This window comes from Python bivittatus, unplaced genomic scaffold, assembly GCF_059951505.1.
Source record: "Python bivittatus isolate LINGU-HERP-01145 unplaced genomic scaffold, Pbiv_v1 ctg000220_np1212, whole genome shotgun sequence".
In the NCBI taxonomy this organism is placed as follows: domain Eukaryota; kingdom Metazoa; phylum Chordata; class Lepidosauria; order Squamata; family Pythonidae; genus Python; species Python bivittatus.
The window spans coordinates 11,197,571-11,216,002 of NW_028277048.1; the positions used below are offsets into that span (position 1 = coordinate 11,197,571).

Here is an 18,432-nt window from a genome sequence, read left to right on the forward strand (position 1 = left end):
AACGCCCATACCGCCGCCGAACAATTGGAACTTTTTCTCGGCCCGGTGGAATACTCCTGGGGGAACTGAATTACATTTTAGCCCACCTCTATACGCCAGAAGAGAGGGGCCAGATTCGGCGAGCTGCGCTCGGGCTTGGGAGCAAAGGAATGCAAATGTCCCAAATGCCCTGGCCGCAGATACTAAATTCCCTCTGGCAGACCCAAATTGGGATCCCAATAATGCTGAACATCGGGAGAACATGAGAGGAGTTTCCCCCTGTACGACTAGGGGGTCATGGTTCCCCAACCGGGACCCACGGGGAACCCTTGGTAAACATCACGGTGGGTCCCACCGGCGAGGAACAGCAGTTCCTCGTGGACACCGGAGCCTCTCGAACATCGCTGTGCCAACCGATCCCAGGGATTGCGAAATCCCGGGGCACGTCGGTATCGGTGATGGGGGTGGGAGGCTCTCCGGTCAAGGCAGACGTACTGGAGGGAGTGAGACTGGAGTGGAATGGGAAGGAGGTAACTGCAGATGTATTACTGATCCCACAGGCGAGAGTGAACTTGCTGGGAAGGGATCTAATGGGTAGTCTAGTAGTAGAGCTGTGGAATGTGGAACAGGCAGAAAGGATGTGTTTGTTGCGAGAGGCGGACGTGGAGGTTGTGAACCCTGAGGGAGGGGAGGGGGGGCGGGGCGGTTTCGCATAGCCCCAATTAGCATCCCCTTGAAACCAGGGGTGACGGGTTTGCGGCAAGCCCAATACCCGCTGTCCCGGGATGGGAGGCGTGGGCTGAAGCAACAACTGAGATGGACGGTGCTGCCCCAGGGGTACACCGAGAGCCCCATCTTGTTTGGACAGGCATTGGAAGAGAAACTCCAGGGGTTCCGGGCCCCTGGGGGTTCTCGGGTGCTGCAGTATGTGGATGATTTGTTGGTGTCTGGAGAGAAGGAAGTAAAGGTGAGAGAAGACTCAGTGGCTTTATTGAACTGGTTGGCTGAGGAAGGATTGAAGGTGTCACAAGGGAAGGTCCAATTTGTGGAAAGGGAGGTCAAGTATTTAGGACATGTACTCCGGAAGGGCGAGAAGTTGATTGATCCTTCTCGGATACAGGGGATAATGCAGTTGAAGCCCCCTCATACTAAAACGGAGGTGCGGCGGTTTCTGGGTCTAGTAGGATATTGCCGGCTATGGATAGATGAGTACATGAGCAAGGCTCAGTTTCTGTATGAGAAGTTGAAAGGATCATCTGACAGGGTAGAATGGACAGACGGGGACACAGAGAAGTGGGGGAATTACGAAGGAGCCTGGTGACGGCCCCGGCTCTGGCTCTACCGAACTTGGCCCCCCTTTCACCTATACGTTACAGCCCATGGGGGAACTGCCATTGGAGTGCTGACTCAGAGACGGGCTGGGAAATATCAACCAGTGGCCTTCCTGAGCAAAGCCCTAGAACCAGTGGTGAGGGGATGGCCGACTTGTGTGCAGGCAGTGGCTGCCGCTGCTGTGCTAGTGACAGAAGGGAACAAACTCACTTTTGGGAGCCCCGTGATTGTCCATTCACCCCATCAGATCTTAAGTGTGCTTAGTCAGCAGGCGGCTGCTTGGATGACAGAAGGAAGGATGTTGAAATATGAGACAGTTCTCCGGATAAGTCCTGATGTGGTGGTAGGAACAGACAGGAATTTGAACCCAGCGGAGTTTCTTGCGGGGGAGCGGAAAGAATGGGAGCCGGTGGAGCACGAGTGCTCCACCCTGTTGCAGCTGCAAACAAAGACCCGGGAGGACCTGCAGGCGGTCCCGCTGGAGGAGGGTGAGGTCTGGTTTGTGGATGGGTCTAGCCGAGTAGAGCAGGGACAAAGGAAGTCAGGATATGCAATAGTGACGGCGGAGGGAGAGACAATAGAGAAGGGGGCACTACCAGCGGACTGGTCGGCTCAGCTGTGTGAAGTGCACGCTTTGAAACGGGCACTAGAGTTGGGAAAGGGAGTGTCCCTCACCGTCTACACAGACTCGCGATATGCCTGGGGAGTAGTGCACACTTTCGGGAAAATTTGGCTGGAACGGGGTTTACTCACAGCTGCTGGAAAGGGAAGGTTGCAGGGAGGAAGCAGGTCATTGGGTTATAATTGAGGGGACCCCAGTAGTGAGCCGTGCTGACATGAGGGGGATGGTGGAGAAACTGCACGAAGGGTCTCACGGGGGGTGCAGGCTTTGGTAGACACTGTAAAGCTGTGGGAAGGGCCAACGGGGTGTTGAAGCAACATCTCACCAAACTGGGGCTGGAAACAGGGCTACCTTGGACAAAGACACTTCCAGTTGCCCTGCTTCGAATGCGGACAGCCCCTCGCAAGGATGTGGGGGTCTCCCCATTCGAGCTGATGATGGGAAGACCTTTCCTGGCTCCAATGGGAGAGCCTATCCCCGAGCTAAAGGATGCCTTCCTGAGAAAGTATCTCTTGGTACTGTCACAATCTCTCTTGTCTCTAAGAAAACAGGGACTCCTCGCTCAACGGCCCCCTTGCTGAAAGACCAACACCCCCACAAGCCAGAGGATTGGGTCCTGATAAAGACGTGGAAGGATGAGAAGCTGAAGCCGTCTTGGGAGGGACCATACCAAGTTCTCCTGACAACTGAATCAGCGGTTCGGACCTGACAGGGGCCCGACCATGGACTGCCCAACCGGGAGACGGACTCAAAGTAAAACTTAAAAGGAACTGAACTAAGGCAGGGGAGGAGATGACCAACATAAAGGCGTAGAATTGGCACAGACAGCTTTGATCACTGGGGATGATCCCCGTGGGGGGGGGATGTTCTATCATTTTGGGTCTTCTCCCATACCAAGACCCTGGACTAATCAAAGGCAAATGGCTCTAAATCTCTTGGGGATAACCAATGCAACTCAATGTGTATATTTCAACAATACCCAGAACCGTACCCCCCCATTGCCCTCAAAAGGTCCTGCTTTCACTTGTGGAGGGGTCTATAATATCCCTTACGCCTCAACCCCTCTATACCTACCTAAAGGTTTCTTTTTGTTATGTGGACATGAAGCTTACACCTATGTTCCAGCCTATAGTTCAGGGGGCCCTTGTGCCATAGGGCGCCTGACCTCTTTATATGCCCTGCCTCCAATGCAAGCGCACCCATCAAAAGAAAAAAAAAAGAAAAAGGGAGCTGCCATCTGATTGTGAGAGTGATGTGACACTCTTGTCCAAAACAGAAGCCATGGCTCTGGCCCTCTCCTTAGTAGGGGTTCCTGCACTAAGCGGAAGAGCTTACCTGGACCTAAGGAAGGTGGCCTGCCTCCTGGCTAAAAGTGTCAACCTTACATCCTCTCTCATTGCAGCCCTCACTGAAGAAGTCACTGAGATCAGGAGGGTGGTCATTCAAAATCGGATAGCTATAGACTATCTCCTATTAAGGGCAGGACAAGGCTGTGAATCTTTTCAAGGTCTTTGTTGCTTTAACCTAACCAACAATAAGAATTATGTTGAAGCAAAACTAGCCAAGTTGAAGACCTTAGCCTCTCGCATATCCGAGGATCCAGAGGGATGGAATTGGTCGTGGCTCACTAGTTGGTTACCTAACTTTGCTTGGTTAAAACAACTTTTTGTACTAGCCATTGGTTTCATTGCCTTACTGGTCCTAGTATGTTGCTTAATGCAATGTCTCCCTGCTTGTGGGAATTACCTGTCCCAGTGTGTGAAGCCCCGGGTCCGGGACGAGGGAGCAATCCTGTTAGCCAGGTTTGAGGCCCAACAGAGGCGTGAAAAGAAAAAGGGGGGATTGTGAGAAGGCAGGGAGAAGTGAGGGCCTCAAACGAACCATGTTTGCTAAGGGAGAGCGCTGTGCACCATGGGGCAGCCTTGGGGGGACGGCAGGAGGGAGGATGGGCAGAAGGCACACTCGCATCAGAGTGGAGAAGGACGGCAGGAGGGAGGAAAGACTGCAGGCAAGAGGCACGTTCGCTCCAGAGTGAAGAGAAACGGCAGGGGCGGCTGTCGGGTCAAGTGGGGATTGGAATGTGTATTGCGCTGATTGGATTCGGAAAGTGGAATGTCTGCGGTTTTGCGGTTAATTAGCGGCGCTCCGGGGCGGTAAAAAAGGTGAGATTGTGAGCCAAGCCCTCGTAGGAGGGGGAGGACAGATAGGGGGTATAAAAACCTGTCAGACCTTGCTTCGGGGTTCCTCCATTGCTGCGGGAGGGACCCACCTTTGCAAACGTGCCCAATAAAAACTTCTGTCTACTGGACAACCGAACCCGTGTCTGTCGTTTTCTGACAGCAGCTTTCACCAATGATGACATCACAGATGATATTGCTTGTGCTAAGAGAATTGTGCAGGATCCCAATAGGATGGGTGCCTGGTGAGTCAATCTCCCATTAACATCTTTCCACTTGTAACATTCAGTAGCAAGTAAACTCAGCTCAACCACCAGGACGTGTGAACAGTTCACACAATGAACATGCTAATCACCCTCAGCAGCCACTCATCAACAACTCAATAGAAGAAAAAACCCTGCCTAACCCCCAGGAAGGCACACACATATTCTGACACCAAAACAAGCAGCCACTCGTTAAAACAACCCCCCCCTAGCCCCCCCTAACCGTCCCCCAACCCCCCCCCCCTTCAGATCTCTATAAATACCCACAAAAAGGGTCACATCATCCTGAACACAGAAAGAACTGCTCCTGTCTGTGCTCCTGCACTCTGAAGATGCCGGTCACAGATGCTGGCGAAACATTAGGAAACAAAACTTCCAGAACATGGCCACACAGCCTGGAAGACCCACACCAGCCAAACTTATTATGTGGTCATGCAAGTTAATCAATTTTCTTCAGACTATTTTACAATTTTTAGCGTTTGGGGTAAAATGCACTTTCTGAATATGGCAAGTAGTCTTTTTATTCCTACACTTGCATTCTGGCTGCTTTAATAGTCTTTTAAACCCAGTAGACTGACACACAGCTTATTGGGGGGGAGCTGCAGCAACAGATCATTAGATGGGAAACCCTTAAACTGGCAATGAGAATCTAAAAGCAAACAATACAGATCTTATGTGGTCAACAATCAGAATGATTTAAAAGTTTCTTTGCTGTGTGCCCTTCTGATGCATTCTAAGATTTTTGTAGGATTTCATGCGCCCTCTGGTGCTCACCAAATACTTTGCACTTTAACTCCCTTCAGCCCTGGATAGCATGGACTCTGGCAAGGTTATTTGGGAGTCCAAAGTATCTATTGGGCCTCAGTTGCATGTAGGCTTCATTGTGAGAAATAGAAAGTCAGGGCTATGTTAGCTAAAACAATTATTTTTCCTTTGATTTTAACCTGGAATTCATTGGAAAACTAGCACAGGAACTTTATCAGTCAATGAACAGGAAAGATGAATGATCATTGTCACTAGCTCACCTGAGAACTTCCTGAATGTCTTGAAGTAGATCTACATGAAACATCTGAAGACATGCAATATTCTTATTCTTACTTTTAGGGTTGCCTGGAAAACAAATGCAGAGGAAGAGATCTGTCACAATGGACTCGTGGCTGCAAGCTGTAAGATTCATGATCCTGCATTTCTCTTCATCTTCCTGTGATGAAAATGATACTGTTCCTTGTATAATCAACATTTAATAACTCGATTCTATACTTGTACGTCATGTGTTGGGAAGAATGGGTTTCTCTGCATACAAATGATGCTTTTATAAAGAGTTCTGGATAGAAAAGAAGGAAAGCGTTTTGGTTTGAAACGTCTTCAAAAAGTGCTTGAAATATTTCAATAAAATGATTCTTGTGCATGTTGTCCTTCTCTGTTTCATGCTTTATTTATTTCATTTCATCCTTCATTATTCCCACATAATTGAACAGCTTTGTGACTGATATCCAGTTTGTTGCCTGTTTGGGGCAAGAGCAGAACTGCAGTACAATTAGGCCTCTTTTGCCTCTTTATTGTCTTTTTACAACCACTGGCTTAGCCAATAGTTTATTTGGTTTCTTAAAAATACATGGTTATCCCTTTCAGGATAAGCATCCTCTGAAAGGGAAATTCCTTCGAATTCCCCCAAATCGTGTCAGTTTGGAACAGGGTTGAAGGGGCCATCCCAGAAGATTTTCCACATGTGCGGCAGTGCGAAAGACCCACCATGGAAAAGTACCTCCTCCCTGGAACGCCAGGATTACGGAAGGAGAAGAAAGGAGAGGTGGCGTCATCTGCCACTAAGAACCCCAGGAATATCTTTGAGACAAGAATCAGACTTATTCCAAATTCTCCTGAAGTTTCCAAACTGTATGGGACTTCTTGGTCCGTCCTTGGTTGGGGGATGAATGAGAAGATGGTTAAATGTCCTGTTTCAAATGTTGGTATTAAAAAACTCAGGGTAGCACTTTCATTTACAGCAGAGGCCTTTTCCAGTCCTTTCCCTGTTTGCTTTCTTCCAGGGCTCTGTATGGCTTACCATGAGAGCAGGTACAACCCCAAATCTGTGGGGTAGCCAAACTCAGATGGCAGTCGCGACTATGGGATTTTTCAGATAAACAGCCGCTGGTGGTGCAACAATAAACAGGGCCGTACAGCTAATGGCTGCAAGAAGCTTTGCAGCGGTAAGCCACGTAGTGTAGATAAAGGAATCGAGTTCATGATTCTGTTTGGTATAAGAGGTGGGGAGAGAAGTTTTGACAAGCTTTCCAAGTTCTTTGTGAATATTCTATGACAGTGAAGTAGCATTCCTGTAATCCTTGCAGTGTCTGTTTCCTGACCTGACCTGACCTACTTCCGGGGACTGACATCTATTTCATTAGAAAAGAAAAGAAAAAAGTGGAATTTCCCAAATAAGTCAGATGATACTTTTGAAGAGACGTTCAATTGCACCTAACTCTTCATGACTTGATGAACATCGATTCACCAGCACTGTCTGTCAGAATTGTTTCTTTCAGTTCTTCTGAGTTCCTGCTTGTCTGATCAGTGTCAGTATCTGGCCACCATGTTTTCTGCTGGCCTCTTATCCTTCCGCAATCTGTTCCCCCATTTAGTGCCCCATTTCCCAACTTGTCACAACTCCTCTGACTTCCTCCACATAGAAATATCTCACCTTGTGCCCCCACACCACCCACCACCGTACTGTCTCTGTTCTAATGAGCACCAGGCAGGGCCACATTTGGAGAAGTCTCCCTCTCTCACCCACATCAACAGCCTCACAATCTCCCAATACCAATACCAATACCAATACTTTAATGGCCAAGTATAAAACATACACAAGGAATTTATCTTCGGTGATAACAGCAAAATCAACGGTGCGTTTGGATAAGAGCAAAAAAAAGATCACATGGTATTCACCAAAGCAATGGCACGAGGGAAAAAACTATTCTGATGTCTGGATGTTTTAACATAAGGAGCTCTATGGCGCCGTCCTGACGGAAGAAGTTGGAACAGATTGTACCCAGGATGAGAAGAGTCTGCAGATATCCTCTGTGCCCTCCTTTTGACCCTCACAGTATATAGTTCTTCTACAGAAGGCAGATGGATTGCAATGATCCTTTCTGCAGACTTAACTATTCGTTGGAGTCTGAGTCTGTCCTGTTTGGTTGCAGAACCAAACCAGACAGTTATAGAGGAGCAGATAACAGACTCAATGATTCCTCTGTAAAACTGCACCAAGAGCTCCTGGGATAATTTAAACTTCCTAAGTTGCCGCAGGAAAAACATCCTTTGCTGTGCCTTTTTAATAATAGCTGTAATGTTATACGTCCATTTCAGGTCTTGGGAAAGTATAGAGCCCAGGAACCTGAAGGACTCTACCACTGATACTAGACTGTTAAGTATAGTAAGGGGAGGAATAGGAGAAGGATTCTTCCTAAAGTCCACAATCATCTCCACGGTCTTAAGTGTATTCAGTTTCAGGTTATTACTACCACACCACAAGACCAGCTGTTGAACCTCCCGTCTATATGCTGACTCATTTCCATTTTGAATTAAACCAATGACAGTTGTATCATCTGCATATTTCAAAATTTTAACAGAAGAGTCCTTTGAAATGCAGTCATTGGTATAAAGGGAAAAAAGCAGTGGAGAAAGCACACATCCCTGAGGGGCACCAGTACTGATTAACCGAGTACTGGAAATAATTTTGCCTAACCTCACATGTTGTTTTCTGCCTGTTAGAAAACTAATAATCCACCTACAAGTATGCACAGGCACAGTAAGCTGGATCAGTTTGTTGTACAGAATTTCTGGTACAATAGTGTTAAATGCTGAACTGAAGTCCACAAAAAGAACTCGTGCATAAGACCCCGAAAGTTCAAGATGTTGCAGAATATAGTGAAGGGCCATATTAACAGCATCATCCACTGACCTGTTCCCCCGATAGGCAAACTGCAGTGGATCTAACAGGGGATCCGTGATGGCTTTCAAGTGAGCCAACATGAGCCTCTCAAAGGTCTTCATGACCACAGATGTCAATGCAACCGGTCTGTAGTCATTCAGCTCACTAATGGGGGATTTCTTAGGAACTGGGATGATTGTAGAACTCTTAAAACAAGAAGGAACATAGCCCGTCTTCAGTGATTTGTTAAAAATATGCGTGAAAACGGGGGCCAGTTGTTCTGCACAGACTTTCAGACACGAGGTAGTCACACCGTCTGGACCTGGAGCTTTTCCAATCTTTTGCTTTTGAAGCCAACCTCGCACTTCTTTTTCCAGGATCACCAGAGGTAAGGGACCCAGGGGATTGGGGAGAGGTAAAGAAAAATCGAGTACTGATGATGTATCCGAGATACAATTGGCAGCCGCAGATATCAATTGATCATTCTCAAACCTGCAATAAAACCTGTTGAGATCGTCTGCCAGTTGATGACTCTCTTCAATCAGGAGAGGTGGGTGGTTGTAGCCGATGATGTTCTTCAGGCTCTTGCACACAGTCGCAGGATCATTTGCTGAGAACTGACTTTTCAGCTTTGCTGAATAGTTCCTCTTTGCCGCCTTAATCTCCCTCGTGAGTACATTTCTAGTCCGATTATACCTAATCCTGTCCCCACTCCTATGGGCCTCCTCCTTGTCCCAACGCAGCTGTTTGAGCTTTGCTGTGAACCACGGTTTGTTGTTGTTATAAATAAGTATGTTTTTAGTGGGCACACACATGCCCTCACAAAAGCTAATGTATGAAGTCACAGCATCAGTATACTCATCCAGATCTGCAGAGGCAGCTTCAAAAACATTCCAATCTGTACACTCCAAGCAGGCCTGTAGGTTTAACTTAGCATCATCAGACCATAACTTCACTGCTCTGATCACAGGCTTTGCAGTTTTAAGTCTCTGTCTATAGGTGGGAATAAGATGAATCATACAATGATCAGATGAGCCAATTGCTGCTCGCGATATAGAACGGTAGGCTCCTTTTAGTGTGGTGTAGCAATAATCCAATATATTCTTGCCCCTAGTAGGACAACTAACATGCTGTATGTATCTAGGCAACTCGGTAGTAAGATCAGCACCATTAAAGTCTCCTAAAACAATGAGTAAAGAGTCTGGATATTTCTGTTCTATACCGACTATCTGATCTGTTAAAGTCTGTATCGCACTATTTAGAGAAGCAGGAGGTATATAAACTCTGACCAAGATGAATGAAGAAAATTCCCGTGGAGCATAGTACGGTTTGCAGTTAATAACCAAAGTCTCTAAGTGCATTCCGCAAGATTTATGTAAGATTCTAACATCTCTACACCAACGGGTATTAACATAAAAGCAGATTCCACCTCCTTTTTGTTTGCCCGATGACGCTGTAACTCGATCTCCCCTATAGAGATGAAAGCCTGAAAGTTGTAAGGATCTATCCTCCACCAGATGATTAAGCCATGTTTCAGTGAAACAAAGGGCTGCAGCATTTAAGAAGTCAGAATTATTCCGATTTAAGATGAATAGTTCGTCCATTTTGTTGACTAATGAACGTATGTTTGTTAAATATATTGAAGGAAGAGGAGTTCTGGTTCGTTGCTTTCTCAGTCTTACCAAGATTCCAGCTTGCTTTCCCCTTCGTCGGTATCTCACATATCTACGCTTAGCTCCCAGGCTGCTGCTGCAGAAGCTGCTGCTGCCAAAGCTGCTGCCGAAGCCGAGGGAAGCCGCCGCCCCCGCAGTCAGAAAGTCCACAATAGCATTCCCACAGCCACGAAAAACAGGAGGAGTTGTATAAACAGAATGCTGTCTGATATTTAAAAGTTCATTTCTAGAATATGTAATCTGCAAAGAGCTGCAGAATACAGAGAAAAACACCAAACCCACCAAGGAGCGTTTCACCGAGGCTGCCATTCGCGGCGCCATCTTGAAGTCCCATACCTATCTGTAGCACCTGCAATCTGTAGTTTGCTTGGCAGACCCACCTGGTCCTATCTTCAGTGAAATTAGTCAATATCTTGCCAGAGGCACAAGTTAGGGGCACCAAATTCAGTGCCAGAAATCCACCTAGCTAAGGAACCTGATCCAGTAGTTTCTGCCTTGTGTCACAGAAATCTGGTTCTTGGACTCAGGTGAGACAATTCTGCCTCTCTCTCCTTCCCAAGATTGCAATAAGACTGTGGGGATGTCATGGATATCCAGCATACTCAGCTCCAAATGGGAAACAAACTCCTAGTGTTCTGCATTTATCAGGCCTGTCACTACATGGTTAGAGCAAGAGAAAAGGCATTTCATGGTGTGCATCAGCTGTACAAGAAGTCAGTTATGCTGTTAAAAATGTGAATGTATTTTATACAAAACTGATGAAGTCCTATGAATTTAATTCCTACTGGGTAGGAATCTATTTGAAATAATAATATTATGCAAATCTTTGGAAATACATTTGAAGCATCGGACATATTCTAATTTGCCTCTTTTGGCAGCTTTCACCAATGATGACATCACAGATGATGTTGATTGTGCTAAGGGAATTGTGCGCGATCCCAATCAGATGGATGCCTGGTTAGTCAATCTCTCCTTAACGTCTTTCCACTTGCAACATTCAGTAGCAACTGAAATTATTGTTGTGGTCATCTAGGTTAATTAAGTTTCTTTAGACTATTGTACAAATTTTAGGATTAGTGGGAAAATACCCTTTCTGAATATGGCAAGTTGTCTTTTTATTGCTACACTTGCATTCTGGTTGCTTTAGAATAGGGTTTAACAGTCCTTTAAACCCAGGTTTAAAAGTAGACTGACACACACCTTATGGAGGGTGGGGGGTGATGCTGACTGTAGCTGGAGAATCCTTGCCTTTCATTTGTGATGATGATGAGCTCCACAGGATCAGAGATCTGGTAGGGAAAGAACAAGGTGGTGAGAGAAGCTGGGAGAGACGACTTGTGAAGCCTCCAATCCTGGGATGAAGAGGAAAGGAGGCTGCAGCAGCAGATCATTAGATGGGAAACCCTTAAGCTGGCAATGAGTACCGAAAAGCAAACAGTACAGACCTTATGTGGTCAACACTCAGAATGATTTAAAAGTTTCTTTGCTGTGTGCCCTTCTGATGCATTCTAAGATTTTTGTAGGATTTCATGCGCCCTCTGGTGCTCACCAAATACTTTGCACTTTAACTCCCTTTAGCCCTGGCTACCACGGACTCTGGCAAGGTTATGTGGGAGTCCAAAGTATCTATTGGGCCTCAGTTGCATGTGGGCTTCATTGTGAGAAATAGAAAGTCAGGGCTATGTTAGCTAAAACAATTATTTTTCCTTTGATTTTAATCTGGAATTCTTTGGAAAACTAGCACAGGAACTTTATCAGTCAGTGAACAGGAAAGATGAATGTTACTTCAAGACGGTGATGGGTGAGCAGCTTTGAGTCTATGCTCTCTGTTTTTATTTCATTTTATTCTATCCTGCAACATCGTATTTTATTTTATTTTTCATATTTTAATTTATTTTAAACTATATCGCCTGAGGGGTCATCTGTCTGCTCCAGCTATAACTTGATAAAATATAAACCAAGATTCAAGAATGGGAAAAAGGAAGAAGAGACAGCGTGCACACTCTGCAACATGGATTTCATCTAGACCTCTGAAGCAGCAGAAAATGGACAAATATACTATAAACCAACAGACAACTCCAGTAAGTAATCCTGACCCTACATCCTCTCCAGATAGATGTAACACTCATAATTCTTTGGAATGGGATTTACAGACAGAAATTGAAAGCCAAGAGCTTATAGAACTTCCTTCCTCCCTGTTAGAAGATGCCTCCCCTCCCCGGACTTCTGCCGCTTTGCTTATGCAGGACGGGGATGATACAAACTTAAAAAGGGAGAATGTCACCAACTTCATAACTAGGCAATGCCTGCTTACAGCACAAACAGTGATCTCAATCTTTGAACTTTTAACTTCAGTTAAAAATAAGATTGACTCACTAAAGGAATCCTTTGTTAAATACACCGAGAGTCACCCAGATAAAACAGAAGCTATAAAGACACTTGTCGCTCACGCCGATAAACAGTGAGCGGCTAACAGGGAATCTTGAGGTGACCCCCCTTTTGAATCTACTAGGAGAGAAAGGAATAACTGTGGAGGGTATAACTCTCAAGCGGAAAAGGGGCAGAGATGAGACAAGTGTAATTATTCCTTACAGATCAGTCGGATCACCCTGTAGATTTCCAACAATAGAGTGAATAGAGGACGATGGGGCTATAGAAAGGTAGTTATTCTGTCCCTGAGCCAGCTGCTTTGCTACAAGCGCTCTTTGAATGATTTATTCCATGCTGAATGGCTGCCATCTAGAAGGGCTGCATGCGAATTCTGCTAACATTTAAGCAGCCTACAGTTCCTAGCGTGCTCTTTAAGAAGAAGCCCTTCCTGAGCACTTTTTCCATATTCCCAGTACGTGTCTTCTGCTCAGAGAAAGGTAGCCCACTTTTGGATCAGTTTTCCCAAGAGGGTATTACCACTTTAAAATCTAAATACAGCAACTTGAACTCAGACAACTCTGAGGATGTTTTATCAGCAATGACATGGAGAAAGAGGAGTGCTAATCAACAAACTGTTATCTTGTGATGGACTGGAATGGAGGAAGGGGTGAAAACGGTGCTCTCGTCTCCAGAGCAACGCTCTGGAGATAAGCGGAGAAAGCTGGTGCATCCCTAAACATTCCAGAAGATAGTAGAGAGTTGTGCCTGGGAACTACTGGTCAGTCTGAAAAGATTCTGTAAATAAGCGCTAGCTAATAAACCTTGCTGATTGAACCTACACAGTCTCCAGGAGTTCCTTGGGCTAGGCCTGACGTATCTACAGCTAGGGAGTCTGCTGAGGACTCATTGGAAGAAAAGCTGATTGATTTGTCTGGTGCATTGCCAGATGTAGAGCAAGCAGACCTTCTACAGAGACTGGATGAACTAAGAGAGACTTTGGTGATAACACGCTCTACAGCAAAGCCATTAATTAATCTGGCTCTACCCTGTACTCAGGACTGTGGCAGTACACTTAATCAACAAATTGCTGATACTGTTTCAGTAATAAAAAGCCCAGCCACACAGAATACCAGTGGAGAATCCTTAGTGTCTAACCCAGTCTCTGACAATCTGCAGCCTGACAAATTGTTACATCAGTTCGAGAATCCAAAGCACGCAGATCCTGAGGAAAAAGGTCACCTCTTGTCTTCCACAGATCCAGATGCACCTCTAACAACCTCCTACACGTGGCTCCCCAACTGTATCCCCCAGAAAATGCCTACAAATCCTCGTGGGGGCTAAATGGGGATGCTGAAGACCAAACCAACAAAGGTGAAGAGCTCTTGTCCCAGCAATTGGCAGCTTCTCAGAGACAGAGGCCTGGCTCTGGGCCTTATGCCATCTCTGGGACTACCTACTCTGATATCGATGTAGCCTTCTCTGATATCCAATATACACCTATCTCTCCGATAGCTGAGTCTAACAACAATCAACACGAAGTATCTTGTGTTTCCACCATCCTTCAGGATTTGCCTTTAACAACAGTCACTACTGGGAATTCAGACTGACATTTGGATGCTCTTAAGTCCCTATCTATTCTCTCCTGGAATATTGCAGGTTGGAATGCTAAATCCAAAGACTCTGCTTTCATAAATTACATCGCTGAATTCGACCTACTCCTACTCCAAGAAACCTGGCTTGATAACAGCTTGTATATACGTGGGTATAAATCTTTTTCACTACCTGCAGCTCCTGGAGCAGGACGAGGCAGATTGTGTGGTGGATTAAGTATACAAATTTCAACTAAACTACGTTCAAATATTATACAGCTAGACCCAATGGAGCGCTATGCAATGTCTGTGCTGCTAAAATTTAACAATGCTCTGTTATTATTGGTTAATGTTTATCTTCCACTTCTTCAAAACAGGTCCTAATTTAACAATTTATGGACTAAATCTGAAGCATACATAAGTACTCTTATGCTAAATAATCCCTCATCTTATGTAATAGTTTCTGGTGACCTAAATGCTAGGGTGGGGGTGAACAATAAGGCCCTTTTTACTCAGTTCCACCAGCACCCTCCAGAACCAGTCACAATTCCCCCTTTGTTAATCCGGCAATCTAAAGACTCAGAAGGGGACTATAAGGCGCTGTGTCTATTGCAAACTATTAACAAACTAAATTTATATCTATTGAATGGATCTATCAGTAGTGATTTCCCTGGTGAATTCTCCCACTGGGTTGGCTCAAGACCTTCCCTGATTGATTATATTCTAATTTCATGGAACTTGATTACTTCTGTACAAACATTTTATTTAGAAGATGTACCTGATAGTGATCATCTTCCAAGTATTACAGTTATAAAAGCATTTGACAGTTGCTGTTTGGAAACAGAACCCACCCCACTTTGGGATTCAGATTCAGAGCTGAGGCTGGTCCATGTCAAATGGACTCAGCAACTTAGTGAGCAAATTTCTCAGCTGCTTCCATCTGAAGCAGCACTGCAATTGCACCTCACCATAGTTAGAGAGAGGTCTGGGGATTCTCCTCTGCAGACATTTGCACAACTGATTCAGTTACTCCAGCCAGTGATCTCCACCCAGATATCAAGGAAAAGAGAAAATCCAGGGGGTAGGACTTCTTCCTCTCAGCCCTGGTTTGATGCAGAATGTTCTGAGGCCAAAAGTAAACTGATCAGGGAATTTAAGTTATATAAAGAGAACCCAGCTGAGCATTCCATTCAAGACTTTATGCTCCTGAAGAAACAATATAAACAACTTTTACAAAACAAAAAAAGAGAATTCACTAAGGCTTCCTGGCAGCAATTGATAACAGCATCTCAAGCCAGAAATTCCACTCTGTTCTGGCACCTCTTAGCTTTCCATTCAATTGGCAGGACCCTCTCACGTCCTCACCTTCTACCTGCATCTGTGTGGGAGGATCATTTTAGAGCATTATATTCACTAGAAGAGGCCATACAGTTGACTTAGATCTTAATGTTAACCTGCTTCCTAATTGGGCTTCTGTCACAAATGCTGAAATAAAGAGGCTCATAAATCAGCTAAAGCCTGGTAAAGCTCCAGGCAATGACTTTATTACGCTCGAAATACTACACAACAATTTGGAACGGTGGACCCCTGTTCTTGCTTCCCTGTTTACCTCTATCGATCGCACTGCACAAATTCCAGAGGATTGGGGCCTAGCTATTATTGTGCCTATCTATAAAAAGGGCACCCGAGACCTGCCTGCTAATTATAGGCCCATTAGTTTGTTAAGTATAATAAGTAAGCTCTATGCCAGACACTTATACAATAAAGTAGTTGACTGGATTGATTCAGAGCATATATTGGCAGATGAGCAAGCAGGCTTCAGGTCTGGACATTCTATCTATGGACATGCCTTTATACTTCAACATCTGGCCGAAAAATACACATCTAAAAAAGATTTGACAGGATACACTGCTTTTATTGATTTTAGGTCTGCATTTGATCTGGTTCCCAGAGCAAGACTTTGGTCTAAGCTCCTCTACACTACCATTGATAAATGGTTACTATTGCTCATGCATAATCTCTATAAGAACTCTAGAAACAAAGTTCGGTGCAGTATGGAAGGCCATCACACAAGTGAGATTCCAACTCACAGAGGAGTGAGGCAGGGTTGTATTTTAGCTCCTCTGCTGTTTAATCTGTATATAAATCCACTTGTGGCCAAAATAAATCAATTAGAACATCACCCTCCAAAATTGGCATACAGGCATATTGCAACTTTGTTGTATGCAGATGACATAGTACTCCTATCACAAATGCAAATTGGACTTAAACGAGCCATGAGTGCTCTGGCCAGTTATTACTCTGAGAAAGCATTTGAAATCACCTAGAACAAGACTAAGATTTTGACCTTTGCAAAGAGACCTAAATTGCACACCTGGAGGATAAATGGCCAGAATATTGAATAAGTTAAATCTTTTAAATACTTGGGCATGATTTTTCATAGCTCCACTAAACGCAGTGCACACCAAAACTATGTTACACAAAATGCTCAAAAACCAGTGGCTGCAATCTAATCTTTTCATTTTACCAGACAAGCACAGCTTATCCCAGCAGCACGGAAGCTATACTCAGCTAAGGCTCGCATACAATTACTCTCTGGTGCTCAGCTAGGACCTTCTCCTTCCTTTACTCCTCTGGAAAAGGTTCAATCTAAATTCCTAAGGGCCATATTTCAGGTAGCCCTGTCCAAAGTTGAAACAAGTGACTGGATTTGTATTATAGCACCTTGGCAGAAACTACTGTTTTTTCCTACAGGTTTGAGTTCTTTCCTTAGTAAGGACAATTATCAATCAGTATGGTCCAGGACTATTTTACACAAACTCCAACATCTTGCCTTTTCTAGGGAAGCGTTCCTAATGATGGGTTATGAGCATGCATTCAGTGAATTTGAACAGCGTATCAAAGACCCGGAGGTTCAGCAGGACCAGTCTGGTCTACCTAAGAATGTTTTTTGAGCAGTCAAGCCTTTTCTTATAAGCCAGCAAGATACTTAAATTACATCACTGTCTCCAAATTCCAGAGGGCACTAACTCTAGCACACTGTAATGCTCTTCCTACAGCAGTTTTGGAGGGCCGATACAAAAAAGTCCCATACAAGCTGAGATTGTGCCTCTGTGGACAAGGGGCCATTGAAACTATAGCAGATGTCTTGTTATATTGTATTTTTTATAAGGACTCATGGACCCATTTAATAACTCTTCATGTGGTAAAATATCCTGGAAATTCTGATCTATGCGCAGTTGTTGCTATCTGATCAGAATTATTTAGTTTCCTTGAACATAGCTAAATTTTGTTATACTGTTTGTAAAATTAGGCAGACTTTGACTGCCCATTGATGATCCCACCAATCTGTAAATATATTATCATGTTTTATTTTATTTTTAATGTAGTTTAATGCATTTTAATAAATTTTTCAATGTGCTTTTGTTTGTGGTTCTGGTCTGTGACTAATAAATATGATGATGAAGATGAACAGGAAAGATGAATGATCGTTGTCACTAGCTCACCTGAGAACTTCCTGAATGTCTTGAAGTAAACCGACAAGAAACATCTGAAGACATGCAATATTCTTATATGTATTTTTAGGGTTGCCTGGAGAAAGAACTGCAAAGGAAGAGATCTGTCAAAATGGACTCATGGCTGCAAGCTCTGAGATTCATGATCCTGCATTTCTCTCCATCTTCCTGTGATGAAAATGATATTATTCCTTGTATAATCAGCATTTAATAACTTGATTCTATGCTTGTACCCCATGTGTTGGGAAGATTGGGTTTCTCTGCATACAAATGTATACATATACATACATACATACATACATACATACATACATACATACATACATATATACATACACACACACACACACATACATACATACAATATATATATATACAAATGATGATATAAAGAGTTCTGGATAGAAAAGAAGGAAAGCATTTTGGTTTGAAACGTCTTCAAAAAGTACTTGAAATTTTTCAATAAAATGAGTCTTGTGCATGTTGTCCTTCTCTGTTTCATGCTGTATTTATTTCATTTCATCCTTCATTATTCCCACATAACTGAACCGATCATTCCTGTGGCAGAGGAGACCTGTGCAACCAATTGTGTAGTTGGTTCAAAGCCCACCTTCACTTAACAAAGATCCTGATGCAACTCTTAATACAATTTTAGTGAACTACCTTGAAATTGATACATGAAAACTCTAAGCTGGCCTCCAAGGCCAGACAATTTCTAAGTTAACTTCCAGTTATATTAAGACCTGGCTTTTCCTCTACACTATAAGAAAAACTGATGCCAGAATTTAGAATTTGGTGACCATCTTACTCCCATCCATTTAGCTGGCACATAACAGAGCATCCAAACAGGAGGGCAACATCAACATTTGAACACAGCCTGCCTGTGGTCCTTTTCTCCCAGTGCTGCAAGCTAAGCTGTAGTCCCCAGGGCCACAGAAATGTAGCAAGCAGTTGTTTCAGTGCCTTTCATACATTTACTGCATG

The 18,432-nt window shown here is 44.3% G+C and overlaps 1 protein-coding gene across 1 annotated transcript in view; it reads left to right on the forward strand.

Annotated features, from left to right (window-relative positions):
* The first annotated feature begins 6,429 nt into the window (after positions 1–6,429).
* LOC103053283 (lysozyme C, milk isozyme-like) overlaps positions 6,430–18,432 on the forward strand; it is a 63,823-nt gene continuing 51,820 nt past the window's right edge. The window contains exon 1 of the mRNA XM_088137897.1: positions 6,430–6,592. The gene's annotated coding sequence lies outside the window, so the exon portion shown is untranslated. The remainder of the gene's footprint in view (positions 6,593–18,432) is intronic.